The 12,773-nt window shown below is 43.3% G+C and overlaps 1 protein-coding gene across 1 annotated transcript in view; it reads right to left on the bottom strand.

Moving 5' to 3' along the window:
* Positions 1-8,110, bottom strand: part of LOC144763712 (uncharacterized) — a 3,323,440-nt gene extending 3,315,330 nt beyond the window's left edge. Inside the window, exon 1 of the mRNA XM_078649576.1 lies at positions 7,925-8,110. The gene's annotated coding sequence lies outside the window, so the exon portion shown is untranslated. The remainder of the gene's footprint in view (positions 1-7,924) is intronic.
* Between the last annotated feature and the right edge of the window lie 4,663 nt (positions 8,111-12,773).

Below are 12,773 nucleotides of genomic sequence, written 5' to 3'. Positions count from 1 at the left end.
GGGACCTGGCAGGGATGCCCGATCTCGCCTCTTTTATTTAATATCTATATATCTCCCCCTTCAAGTCCCAACTTTACAGCTGTAACAGGGCTCGAAAAATTCACTCGACTGCTCGCATTTGCGAGTCAGATTAATTCAGGACAAGCCATTTTTAGGTCCTACTCGCCCTTTCTGGCGAGTAGGAAGACAAACTGACCCTTGACCTCTGCCTCTGAAAGCAGGGGAAATGTGACAACGTAGCAAGATTTAAAGGCATCTTTATTGCTCCCAAAGTAATTGAGCAATAAACATGCTTTTAAATCTTGTTAATTTGTCACATTTGCTCAGCTTTCAGAGTCAGAGGTCAAGTGCATTTTATTTAGGTCGAGGAGATTTTTTAGGTTACTAGACCTGCAGGTCTAGTGCATTTTTTATGATTTTTAGAGCCCTGCGTAAGTTAGCTCTGTATGCGGACGACCTAATATTATGCAAAACAACCCTGAGGTGGTTATTCCCCGTGTGGAGGCGCTTTTTGGAAGGATTTGGGTCTCTGCCAGGTTACTTAGTGAATACATCAAGGACAGAGGTGACGTGCTGGAACCTAGATCAATGGGGGGGGAGTAACTAGCACAGAGTTAAGATACTTAGGTATTTATATTGTTAAAGCCTGGAAAAAATCCCATGATCAAGCTTAACAGAACCATCAAAGAAATTGATTGCCTCTTTAGCAGATGGAGGAACCTTTCCTTATCCATCTATGGGAAAGTCAACTTAGTAAAGATGGTCATTCTCCCGAAGCTCTCCTATCTTTTTACTACTATACCTCTGGCCTATCCACATAAGAATATAAGTAAAGTACAGAGTAAGATTGGAGTTCTAAATGGGGGGACAAGGGGGTCAGGCTGGCCTGGAAGAAATTGAGACGCAGACTTAATAAAGGGGGGCTGGCTCTTCCTGATATCAGTTGGTATGTGGTAGCATTTCAGTTTAAAGCTATTCAGATGTTACTAGTGAAATCAGAAGAGTCAGCCTGGGGGAGGTTGTTGGGAGAAATGGCTAGAATGGAAGGAGGTGGAGGTGGCGAGGCTTTTTTGTATAAGTTTCGGGCCCCAAAGTAAGCGAGTTGGCCAGAAGGTTCTGAGGGTAGCCCTGGAGATATGGTACAAAGTCAGACTCAATTGGGGGATAGGGTATTACTCGGATCTGGCTCATATCTGGGAATCACCTGGAAAAAAATCCCACATTTAGTACAAATATTTCATAGACTTGAGTAGTCTACAGGTGACAGAAAACCCTCAAAAGAGTCAAGCATCTGATAGTGAGGAATCCAAATGATAACACAGAGAGTTTAGTACTACTGTGGTAATAGAAACAAGTCACTACAACCTAAGGAGAAAGAGGGCTCTCAATTCCATTAAACCTATCTTGGTGATCTCTGATGGCATATATATTTTTCTTCATCGTAAAAAGGCTTCTTGTTTTATTCCACTATTTTCTCAGGGACGGGGGCATCAATCTTCAACAGGACAGCAATTGTTGGCTTTGCTGCAATCAAAACGTGTGAAATTTAGGGAAAATTCATGATATGGTCATTGTCTTTCAGCAGGTAGATTAGGAATGTGGGAGTAAACACTAAGACAAGTTACAGGTAGGCTTAACAAAGGCATAAGCTCTTTCCAAAATGCCTGAGTGACTCAGCAGTTCCAGCACACATTGGAAAGAATGCTTATTTGTCCACAGATCCTTCAACATTACTAAGATGTCTCCAGAAATAGGAATGCTAAACAGCCTGGAATGTTATACCATAAAAAAGAAATCTTGTTGGCGCTCTACTTTGCAATCTGTTGAGAGCCAAATCAGATTGAACATTTTGAAAACCATAAAGTCCAAGGAAATTTGACCTGGCACTTGAATCTTTAAACAAAGAAGGTCTGGCTTCCCACGCCAGATTTTGTGTAGATTTCTAAAGAAAAAACTTCACATCTTTGTCCAATATCATGCACGGTTCTCTATGTTAAATCTAATCAAGTCCAGTGTTTACTTCCTATGGTGATTAGCAAGCCAACACCAATAAGTTTAGACTGTAGGAAGCTTTTAAATTAGATAAACTTCCTGAAAAACAGAAAACAAGTCTGATAAGCTGCTCTCAACTTTTATGTGAAGGCAACTCATATACGCAACTCTCATACTCTGATGCATGACAAAACACACGGTGGATCAGTGAAGTGAACCCAAGACCCGTGCTTAGAACACGGTCAAGAATCTGGGTAGGGGCCTACAGATGGATATGTAATAAGTGAAAGTAAAAAGCTTGTATGCACAGATTTCAAATATTCTTCGTCTTTCTCTAAACCAGCTGGATTAGTACAGTTTCAATAATAGTTGAATACATTAAAACTCACCTACTGAGATCTAGAAACAGATGAGAATACCAGAGGATTACTGTGGCGCTTGTCTCAAATCCTGCAGTACGTAGTACTGTACGGTTGATTTTAGCTTGAGTCTACTTCCCAGGGACATTCTTCGTGCTTAGATGTGGATCATTGTTTGTTCTGCTCATTAAGTACATTTGCTCCATTTTTGCCTACAGCGTATTTATCTCTGGATATTGTTATAATAGATCTGCTTGCTTCTTGTTAAAAAAAGAACAATGCAATGCTAAAGTCTAGACAAAAACATAATTGCTGTGACAGACATATTTCTTCACACTGATAACATTTGCTTTCCAGCTCCTTCAAGGTTCAAGAAAGAGGGATGGAGGGGAAATATCTAGAAGCTGAAAGCAATCCTTTGAAAACTGCCTGTGTTCTGTCTACATAAGCTCACCATTGAAGGCTTATCTACTCTTGCGTCTCTAGTGGGATACTCCCTACATGGATGGGTGATCATCAAGCTTACATGACAGTAAAGATAGAATAGCACTTCCCCATCCTTCAGAAGCTGCGTGACCAGACTTTCATTATTGAGGCAAGAAAGATGGGTCTCCCATGGTTCTAGTTCCATCACACAGCCCAACCTTCACTGGTAATGCATAAAGTGTATACAATATTCAAAACTGAGCTGCTTACTACTAGGCAAGACTAGTATCGCTGTCCAACAACATTAGGAAGTCTACGCTATACAATGTGAGACCTAATGATCTGCTACTGGTATTTCTTTCTACACACACACACACACTGCCATCACCCAACAACTTGCACAAAAATGAATATGAGGCACCTCACAAGCCCCATGCAGGTACTAGAAAACCTTCAAACTTCTGGTCAATGCCTGCCATTCCTGGCTCCGAATTCACTACAGCCAGTAGTTGAACCACACAGAGTTTCTGTGATGAACTCCTGCGACCACTTTCCCTATTAGGAAGAAAACATTTGCAAAGCCAAAGGGCCAGTATTGGCAAGCAGGCGCAGTGGTTATTTTTTATTCTTGGAAGTGTTTGCAACAAAAATAAAAAGAAAAAAGGGTTGCTGCTTCCTAAAAGTAACAGTTACATGCTTGCTATAATGTCAAATGTAAAAGAAAATTACCCATTGCATACAAGTTCAATATAGTGTTTCTTAGCAAGCAGGTGTATTTAGGCTATACAAACTTTTGGTTATAATGCACATCACATGAAAATATCATTTTTACTAGTACTAAGGAAAGGCTTTGAATTACTGTAACCCAAAGACATAGTTAAAAGACACAAACATTAATAGAAAAAAATTTATAATAAATGAATGCTCCGAACAAGAAATGATTTGCAGAGTAAAGTATAGATCTACTAGCTCTGGCACTGAAGTTCACTGCTTTTTAGGCATATGTGCAGGGTTTAACACATTATCCTGCTGATGATCCTGTTTCTTAGTCATATAGTCAATAACTGCACCATCTCTCCTGAAAAAAGCAGATGACTGACCTTAAAAAAAAGGTCCAACACATCTCACATACCCGCAGTGGGACCAGGAAGGGTTTATTCCCTCAGGAGGGCATTCACTTGTCCCTCCACAATTAAAAAACACTAAGGGCCCGATTCCGATGTAGTTCGGAGAGGCTCCTAATCAGATTAGGCTTTACCAGATCCGATTCGTAGCCCTTGTTTCCGATCAAATTGTACACAGGTCTGAACGACCAAGTACGATGCGAAGATCGCGTACACGCCAAGCGAATCGTTTCTGGGACCTGAACCTGTTCGTATGACTCATTTGTAGCCGAATCGTGCAGAGCCAAATGCCGACTGAACGAGTACGATGCACGATTTGGACAGCTGCTTCGCCTAGGTCTTAGCGAGGCGAAACGGCTGTCGGAAGCGTACTTCGGGGCCCGTTGTAGGCCCCCCTGCACCTGGGGCACTCCAAATCTGTCATGGGGGTGTGCCCATGGGTCCCCCCGATCCAGGCATGCACAGTAGGGTGCCCGCCACAGGGTGTACGGTTTTCCCCACCCACCCCTTTTTGCTATGGGAGCCTGTGTACATGTCTGTACACAGGCTCCCATAGAGTTCAATGGAAGCCCGAGCTAAACGAGTCTGTAAGCATATGGCTGCTTCGTACTCGCTTGTTCAGACCCCGGGAGCACGTTTCGCTCAGAAAGCCCTCCAGATCCGAGTCGCACGGAGGGCTTTCCTAGCGAGATCGGAATCGGGCCCTACGTGCTTTTCGAATGAGGTACACATATGATTGAGAAGTTAAGCGAGGAGTACTGAATGGCAATTTTTATCTTCCACTTTTAAGTCCAATTGCCTTTCCCTCTTATTTTTGCTCCCACAATATAGAATGAAAGACATTTGTGGGGAAATCTGCGCCACATCATAAGCACCGCAAATAAATACTCAATTAATCAAGGCTAAAAAAACAGCAAAAATACAATGTGTTTAAAAATTAATTGAAAAAAATATTTATTGTAATGAATTTTCTTTAAATTGGATGGAGCGTATATTTGTATTCTGTACTGCAGCTATGCGGTTTTTATCTGATTTTATTGTATTGATTTTTTTTTTAAATACACATTGAAGTATTACTACCTTAAAAAAGAATGAAACATACAAATGCTGCAGAACAAAATGTGCTGGTATCGGAAAGCCCTCTTGCTACTGATAGAACAAACAGCTCATGTTGATTTTCATTGACCATGCTTCTCTTTAAGGAACCCTTTTTCACAGTGGTAATGTGCTGAACTTTCAGGTAAGCATAGTGCAGGCAGCACTTATTAGCTGTTAAAGTATTGGAAAAGGCAGCGAGGGTGATGCACAGGTGGGCAGACCCTGCTTGGTGCAGACGGTGCCCACGCTGTGCCGCTCTCTATTGAGTACAAACTGCTCTGACCTGAACAGACCGCTGTGTGTTCTTCAGTCAGATATCAGTCACTTACTCACACGATGCTAACAAGCACTGCTCGAGGGCCCACTTTCTTAAAACCCCAAAACTTCAAATTGCCCTACATTACTGCAGGGAAATATAAATGTTTCAAGAGACGCGTGAGTGACTAGAGACGTGATGCCTTAAGACAGGTAATGTCTAGGCCGCGGGCAGTCAAAGAACCGGCAAAGTGGAGATCTGACAACACGTCTCCTGTGCAAAAAACAAATTAAAATCCGGCGACACTTGATCTCTAACAAAATACTTTAAAACGTTTGGAAAAAAGACCTAACTTTTTTTAAGCTATATAACACACATATTACTTTTGGAACGCATGCAAGAATTGCAACCAGAGTAGAATGATTGAGCGAACAGTCTTTTTTTCTATAAACCTTAAGGGATGGAATTTATATTAAACCACAGGGGTGTACCAAGGGTGCCATAGGCCCTAATGCAAAACAGGAAGATGGCCCCAGCACCATGGATGGATAGTAAAAGGCCGCCATATTTGGGTACAATGGGTCCCACATACTCCTGGACCCGAGGGCTGCTGCACTTAATCTACACTATGAATCGCTCTACCACTAGCTAAACAAAACTGGCACCGGTGACTGGCACTCGTCTCTGCCCACCTTTGAAAGAGTGACACAGCTCCAGTGGTGAAATGCATACGTAAAAGCAACTTGATCCAAGTACCCCAGAGGGTAGCTACCAACAGTGCAGTGGGGGCAGTGACATCAGGACCCAGGTGCAGGTGCGTAACACAGGCCCCGGCATCTCCCATGGTGCGGGGGGCCCCAGCTACAGGGGGCCCCCTCAGCACAGTACTCAGATCTAAGCGCTCCGGTTAAAATCCAGAGCAGGGCCCCCTTAAACTTTCGTTGCGCCACTGCCCAGGTGCATGATGGGCCCTCTGCATCAAATAATGGCTATTATTCACTCCTTAGTCTGAGTGTGAGGTGGCTCATTTCTCGCCGAGATAGTTTTAGGGCCCATGGCACCAATACTACTTCCCTGAACCTACCAGGCTAACATCATGCACTAACAGGATATGGTATAAAGTTCTCCATGACTTCACAAAGAGTGCTCGTAAATACAAAAGTTGTATTGGGAGGCACCCTTTGAAGAAAAAGGGAATGGGTCAATAATCGATAAATCAATGTTGTGTGTTGAAATAATATGTAATGTGATGTTTGAATAAATTGTATGATAACTTGATTTTAACAACATTGTGACAATACAAGCAGACTAAAAAAACTCTTTTTTTACAATAAATTGTATAAATTGCAAAACCTTTCTCCACCTCATTTTTTGCCGAAATTTGTAATATAATTGGTTGCCATAGAATTATTCATAAATTGTCCAAATCATGGTAGATTTGTAAATTTGTTATTCTATGGGGTAACACTCCCAACATTGATTTCTCTGACACGATTACCATAGAACCAGGTTGAGTAGGGGGACTATATACTTAGTCTTAGCTACTACCAAAACTAGAAAAAGGGATCCCTTTGTTATTTATCGTTCACAAAGAGTGCTACATCCATGTGACAGACAATACTGAGAAATATCACTTTTGTACAATTTAATTACTACTTAAAACAAAACAAATAACAAAAACTTAAAAATAATGTGAAGCCTAGTTATGATTAGGAACAAACCACATTCCTAGCACATTGGGGAAGCAGACAGGGCGCTCTGGTACATAGCGCATTTTTTTTATTAAATGCTGAGATTTTATTAAATGTATTTAAGCAGGAGTGGTTAATAGATACTATCTTGAAATTGACTCCTGTAAACTGTGTACGGAGTAACCCGCTTTCAGGGCCGGACAGGCCTTTTATCCCACTGGGCATTTCCCCAGAGGGCTGGATCGCTTGAAGCCCACTGGGCCTCACTTTCACTATCTCTTACCAGAGGCTTCAAGAGGGATATAGACGGAGGTAGTGGAAGGCAGAGAGACAGCGATCAGACAGGGAGAAATGAGACAGGAAATGAGGAGAGAAAGTCAATGGATGGCTAGAAACTGAAAGATTGGGCGAAGAGACTAAGGGAGCAGGGCTGGATGAAGCATTGCCAGGGCTGCTTTTGGTTCCCCTGTCCAGCCCTGCCCACTTTAATCAATGGAATGTAGTGTTGCTAAAATAATTATCTTTTTATGAGTTTTGCATTAATTGTATACATAACCATTTAATTGTCTTTTGATAATTTTTGGCCGTATATTTTAATTTGTAAAGCGTACAGGGGCATTTGTTCGCGCTTAACTCTGCCAAAAAAAGGTCAGCGTTATTTTAGGTTTATGTTTCACACTAAGTACAAACTTGGGGAAAAACATATAATTCTTAAAAATTGCAATTGAAGAGATTGGGAAGCCATAAGTGTAAACATACTTATTTCGCGGCTTAAACCGGGCTCGGTGTTTTGTCAAGGACAGTTTATTAGCCTTTCCGATATCCCAAGATCACCTTGTTTACTCAATATAAATTGGTATGAAAAGGCCCCTTTTCCATCCCACTGACACGTTGCTCCCTTTCTTTGAAATGTAATTGGAGGATAAATGCTGCAAAAGTGTATGATTCGGAAAAATGGCAGGTTTCATACCCATTTACCTCAGCTCACAACCACTCTAATCAGCCTCCAACCAGCTGGGCCGTCCTTTCCATCAATGTCCGGAAAAGGCAGTGGAGAGAGATTTTTTTTTCGTCACCTGATTTCGCACATTTATTTGTGTAAGGTTTAGTTTGCAACAGGATGTCGCGTTCTCCGTTCCATGTTTTTAGACCTAACTCAGAGCACACCCTCTCCCCATCCAATGTGCGAGCGACAAATCCGGGCAGGAAGCTCCGGTGTACGGAGGCCTGGAGGGTCCAGACGAGGCGAAGCCGGTGACCGCGCCGCGGTTTGCAAGACGATCTGCCGCGTGCCGGGAATTGGGCATTGAGGCCGAGGGTGCATTCGCCATTAGATAAATGGTTTAATTATATCATAAGTACAGTCTACCGTATCGAATGTTCATGACTGGTGGCATAATCCAATACACAAGAGCAGCCGGCCTGCTGATTACCTTTCACGGAAAACACAACGGGCAGTTTTTGTTCCCTTTCTTTTTATCCAACGATGCTCACGCGACAAACAAACAAATGGCACATCAAACTAAAGGAGCATCGGCGCAAGCCCTCTTACGTGAGGACGCATACCTAGTTAGTGTGATTACCACAGCTTAGGGACATAGGGGCTTATTTATGAGCCCCTGTGTCACTTTTTGTGACGCACCAGTGGCGTAAAAAATGCGCCATGTTGCACCATATTTACGAAGTGACGCATCTAGGTAGATGCGTCACTTTGTAAACCCCTGCACTACATTATACCTGCGCCAGGTATAATGTATGCAGGGTGGGCGTTCCCCCGCAAGAAAAGGTCTAAGGAGTGGTGCAGCAAAATCTATGAGATTTCACTGCACCACTTCTAGGACGCAAATGCGTCAAAACCTTACTCCTGCCCCATGGAAGGCGTAAGGGTGACGCAGGCCCTTTCAGGAACATTGCTGGAGTTGCGTCAGGCTTCCGACACAACTCCAGCAATGCGCCACTTTTTGCTCTGACAGATACGTCAGTTATACTGATGTATCTGTACTTCCTTGCAACATGATGCGTCATATTGTAAATATGACGCATCATTGGTGTCGCAAGGTGGGCGCACTGAGAAGTGGCGCCTCGCTGCTTTCACACAGAGACGCACCACTTCTCGTAAATGAGAACCATAATGTCTGCAGTGCATACTGAAATGCTTTCTTTCTGGTGTAAAGGCCCAGAGAACCTTCCTTCATATAACCTCAATTTATGTGAACTGCCAAGCTAAGCTGGCTGTGTTCTATACCCAGAAGTTTATTTGCAGCCCCCATCTCACTCGGGTAACAAAAATCAAGGAAACTCAACCAGGCTCTGGAAGCTGGTTAGAAACATCCACTTGGGTAAGTATTCTAAGTCATGCTTGTCCTCATAGATGTGGCTCTAGGTTCACCCACAATAGTGAGGAGGCAATTCTCTCACAACCCTATCTAAGACACAGGTACCTCATCTCCTTCTGAGTGGCAGTGATCTTCCACAAAAGTTCCCTACAACTACACTGGGTACCCTACAGTAAGCAAAGAAGTGCATTTATTATGGAAGGAGTAGGGGGAATATATTTCTATTGTAATTCTAAATGTAACTTATGTAGCAATTACTACCCTTGACAATTGTCTCTTGAGCACACCACAGTGTGAATGACTCCAAGCTGGGAGGCAAAATTCAATTGGCAATGGCGGTCGGCCTATGTTTGTGAGGAGGAACCCCCGGTTGGTGTCTGTATTGCATCAGTGGCCAGAAAACCTCACATGTGGTTGGTTGCCTCTTGGGGCAGTGTCTTCTTAAAGAGTTCGAGGGCCCCATGCAAGATATATTTTGGTTTCCCCTGTTCAAAATAACTTTTTATTACCCATTTACTGGTTTTTCAAGTCTGCATAATGCCAAACAATACTGAATATATGTTATCATTTCAGAAACAGGATCTCACAAAAATTGTTGAAATCTATCTTGTTCAGTGCCCCAAATTCCTTAAGATGACATTGGGAGAGAGAGACAAAGTCATAAGTAAAGGTAGGCTGAGAAAGGGAGACAGGTTATGATAGAGAAACCAAAGAGTCCGAGGTAAAATAGAGAGAAAATTCCCCTTTTCAGGGGGGACCTTGGAAGGCTGTCAATTGCCCGCTTTGTCCATGCTTAAAAAGTAGCTGTCTTCTGGTGAATTGCTGCACGGAACCTACTTACTGCCCAGGAAGACAAATGCAGGTCCGATCTCAACTTGTGCCACCGGTGATTACTGCACAACAAAACCAGGAGCTACATGATAACCAAACAAGAGCTCGGGGCATTAATTATTGATTAACTACAACAGTTCACAGCGGTATCACTAGAAAAGATTTGTGGCTTATCCCAAAGTAGAATCAATCTCAATTGAAAACGAAATAAATCAAAATACTCTCTAGCTTCTCGCACATATATATATTTTGAACATACATTAATACAGTTGATGAATATAGCCAAGGTGCACAGTGTTCCAGTAATCACTAAGTGATATGAAGTGCAATAAAATATGTACACATAGGAATTGAAGACCTAATGAGGACAGTCAGTGTGCGAGAAATATCTTAGACCATGCGGATAACAAATTTGTTAAAATTCATCATCCTATCCAGCATAATTATTTTGCTGGAATTCTTGTAGCTGAACAACACTGACTGCAGCAGATCAGTGCCTATTCCCTGGATTCACACGTGGAAGCCATTCCTCTGTAGGCTGTTAGTGACACTGGACTCCTTGGCGGCTCTCTCGCACAATAACTTCTGATACCAAACTCAGAATTATCCTGTTTTCCTGGTGACTCACCAGAGTTAATTAAGACCACGGTCATCGCGATTTCTTACCAACTATCTTTTTATTATCAATCATTTTCTTCTCACCGGCATACAGACAAATACGTTGGTCTCACATGTTGCAGTGTGAATCGTTGGTACCCTTTTTCGGCCACTCTTTAAATGAACCACGGAGACTGGGGTGTTCCAGCTTTATTGTCCTGAGGATGATCCTAGGAATTATACAAGATGTAGTTGAAATGCCATTGACACAGATTTGATAGAATGGGAACTTTTGACAATTAATTTATCAAAAGGTTAAAGTAATGTTATAGTTAGGTGAGAATATTAGTGACAACGTAACATTTTAAACATACAAAACCACTGAAATTCACAAGTTATAGTTATCAGAAGTAACTATAACTCACTCCCTCGGCATGCAATGCTAAGTACCCTCAATATTACATCACTCATGACATCTTCTATGATATCATTGAGAAAATCACTACAACATTAGCAATTAAATTATTGATGAGAAAACTGCATGGCTTGGGCACTAGTTATTGTCACTTGAGATAACTATAACTGGTGAATTTCAGTGGTTTTGTACATATAAAACATTACCTTGTCACTAAAATTCCCACTTAACTATAACATTACTTTAACCTTTTTTTTTTCCAGTGAAGTTCTAAGGTTTTTTTTAACGTAAAGTAATATATTGTTTACATATGTAAAGTAAATTCTCCAAAGGCAGCCAACCCCAAACCGTGTATGGCCTTTGGAGTTGGTATGCGGCCAGGCCCTGCATCCAACACAATAGTGCAGCCCCCTCCCCAAACCACTTCGAGCCCCAACAATCCCAACCCAGAGGCGTTTTTTTTTTTTATGAGAGGAGGGTGCACGACCCACCTCACACAAGCCACTTTGGGCCCCGGGGGCCAAAATATATTTGTAAAAGGATAGGGGGCATGTGGCTCCCCTCTCCAAACCACAAGGGGTTCCAGGGACCCAACCCTCAGGGCCTTTAGGAAGATAGGTGCCCCAGAGCTATTACTTAAAAATAAGGGAGGGGGGCTTGCAATCCTTTCCCAGAGCCTTTAGAGGCCCCTGGGATCCCATACGCCGGTGTCAATTTCCATAAAAAATGGAAGGGGGCAGCACAGCTCCCTCCCAGAGCCTTAATAGTCCCCTGGACCCCATCCCCTGCCTAACACAATTAAAAAGGAGATGGGGAGCCCACTCTGTCCCCCGCCCAAAGTCTTAATAAGCACCATCCCTTGAAGCCAATCACCTATATAAAGGAGAGGGGCCAACCCCCCCTCTCCCTCACCCCCCCAAGCCTCAGTAGGCATAGACCCCATTTGCCAGGGCCGATTGCCAAAATAAAGGGAAGGGGCTACGCGCCACCCTCCCCAGGACTATTGTGGCCATGGGGACCCTATCTCACAGGGCCTGTTCAAATTATAGGTAGCACCAAGTTGGGAGCTACAGGGATGCCCCACGGCCCTAGCCTGCTCCATGCATACTGTGGAAGCCGGCATTGCTCCCCCTTGCGAGAGCAGTTATCTCTACATGCTCCAGCCTGTAGAAGCAATCTGTGTTTCCCTGCCCACAGGAATGCAGGCAGTGAAAGAGAACTCCGCTCCCACCAGGTTTGAGCACTTTTAAAGCTCTTGCTGAGTGAGAGAAGACATGCCTTCCCTACCGGCACTCCTGCAGGCAGACAAGGCATGTTTACTCCCACCTAGCGGGAGATTTAAAAATGCTCCCGCCGGGCAGGAGCAAACAGATGTTTCCCTGTCCACATTAATGCGGACAGGGAACCTACTGTGTCCCAGGGGTCCGCTCCCTGGGACACAGCCTCTGACCCGGCCCTGGGGATGGATTCCCCAGTGCCTTTTAAGGCTCGGGGAGGGAGGATGTCACCCCCCACCCCTCTAATATTATACATTGGCCCTGGGGATGGGGTCTACAGGGCCTCACATAGCCTCGGGAGGGGGGCCACACATCCCATTCCCCAACGAAACATTTTTTGCTGCCCTTCCTAGTTTTTTTTTTTAAAGATG

The sequence above is a fragment of the Lissotriton helveticus genome, chromosome 6, assembly GCF_964261635.1.
Source record: "Lissotriton helveticus chromosome 6, aLisHel1.1, whole genome shotgun sequence".
NCBI classification, from domain to species: Eukaryota; Metazoa; Chordata; class Amphibia; order Caudata; family Salamandridae; genus Lissotriton; species Lissotriton helveticus.
This window is presented reverse-complemented; position numbering and strand designations above follow the sequence as displayed.